A 1,991-nucleotide genomic window follows, 5' to 3' on the forward strand; every position below is an offset into this window, starting at 1 on the left:
GGATTAAAGAAAATGGTGGTTTAAGGGATGAAGAGGGAAAGATCATTATGTATTAACTCCTCAGCATTTTAATTTTCCTAAACTGTAAATCTAATTATGTAATCCCCCTGCTTAAATCTCTTGATTACTCTTTATTGCCCTCAAGGGAAAAATTACTCGTTCATTACATGGCATGGCGAGAAGCTCTGGAGACTAAGACTGGAGGGGGTGGCCCTTAGGAGACTAATGTAGGAGTTGTGGAGGGAGGTGGGGGCGTCCCAGCCAAGTGCATTTGATGTACATTTGATGCAAGGGGATAGAGGATCAAAAGAGAAGAAGGGAGACCATGAGTGCTCGTGGGAGCACTTGCCATCCAGATGGGGAACACAACTTGGTCAATATCTTCTCCCTCATCCCAAAGACAGACTCAAGCTCTCGAAGGAGCTCCCAAAGGACAGCGCTGTGGGCTCTAAGGAGCCAGAGTCTGGACCCCTCCCTGACTCTGCAGCCCATCCACCAGGTGCAATTGAACTGATCACTGCCCGTGCTGTTTTAACATGCAGCTGTAATGACATTTCATTTCAGCCTCTTCAATGTAGCCCAGAGGCAAATTAAGCATATGAGACAATTTCGCTTCAGAGCCAGACCTGAGTCTAAAGCTGCCTTGCCTACTTCTTCTACCACTATATTCACAATGTGAATTGGTCTTTCTGAGCTTCAGTTTCCTTCTCTGTATCGTGGGGGGAAATACTTGCTCCTGTGTCTAGTGAGGATAAAATGAGATCATCCTGCACAGTGCCTGGCATGCGGCAAGTCATAAATAACTGGGACCTACTAGCCCTACCTTCCTCTCCCTGTCTTGTGTTGCTAGACTCATATTACTGAGAGGCGAGCACTTCCACAGAGACAAACTGATTTGCCCAAGGTCACAGAATACATTAATGAAGAAACAGGAGGGTACCTCTCAGTCTCTGGGTTTCCAGGCCTCTTCTGAGCCAGACTGTCTCCTCATTAAGAATTATTGTTGCACTTCTTCCATTTGAGCCATTTACATAGTATCTCTGTGGTCTTGGCTGACTCAGGACTGAAGGAATAATCAGAATTAAGAGGTTTTCTGACATTGAAATAAGCTGAAGGGTAAGTGTTCCTGATAGAATGACTTCCTGCCTCGTATAATTGGCTGTTGCTAGAGAAATATCCTTATTATTTACAAATTTGGAGGGATCTGGCAATTCATTATCAGTTTATTGGAAATAGTATTTACAATTCATAAACATAAAGTCATCAGGGTTTCTGGACTGGGACAGTTAAGGATTAGAAATGACTCTATAATGATGATAATGCAGGCTTCAGACAGGATGAAATAAAATCATTTAGATTGACAAGCACAATGCAGTGAGGAGTTGCTGAGACAAATGAGGTTGTGTGGTCAGGAGGTGCTTGCCAGACAACTGTGTAAACACAAGAAGAGGTGACTTTGGGGAACGCCACGCTGGGAGGGTTCATTAATTCCTAAAAGATTAGAAGATGTCTCCAATGTTGGCATATGAAGCAAATACATTTATCAATGAATTTATCTATCTACATAACTATTAATCAAAGCCCTTTGGTCCTCTCTATAGCTGGCAAGTAAGACAGGAACTATTAGATTCCCCTACTTTGTTCAAGTTTCTAGACACAGAAGCCATTGCAGACATAAACCAAGTCTGCACATAGCGCCGGTATATATATATTTTAAAGTTTATCGATTTATTTTGAGAGAGAGGGAGAGGGAGCGGGAGCGAGAGCAGGGGAGGGACAGCGAGAGAATCTCAACCAGGCTCTGCACTGTCAGCATAGAACCTGACGTGGGGCTCGATCTCACGAACCATGAGATCATGACCTGAACGGAGATCAAGAGCCAGACACCTAACTGACTAGCCACCCAGGCACTCCACACCAGTATATATTTTTTTCTTTTCTTTTTTTTTTTAATATTCCTAATATTTCTTTTTTTTAATGTTTTTTATTTA

This window comes from Suricata suricatta, chromosome 11 (genome assembly GCF_006229205.1).
Source record: "Suricata suricatta isolate VVHF042 chromosome 11, meerkat_22Aug2017_6uvM2_HiC, whole genome shotgun sequence".
In the NCBI taxonomy this organism is placed as follows: domain Eukaryota; kingdom Metazoa; phylum Chordata; class Mammalia; order Carnivora; family Herpestidae; genus Suricata; species Suricata suricatta.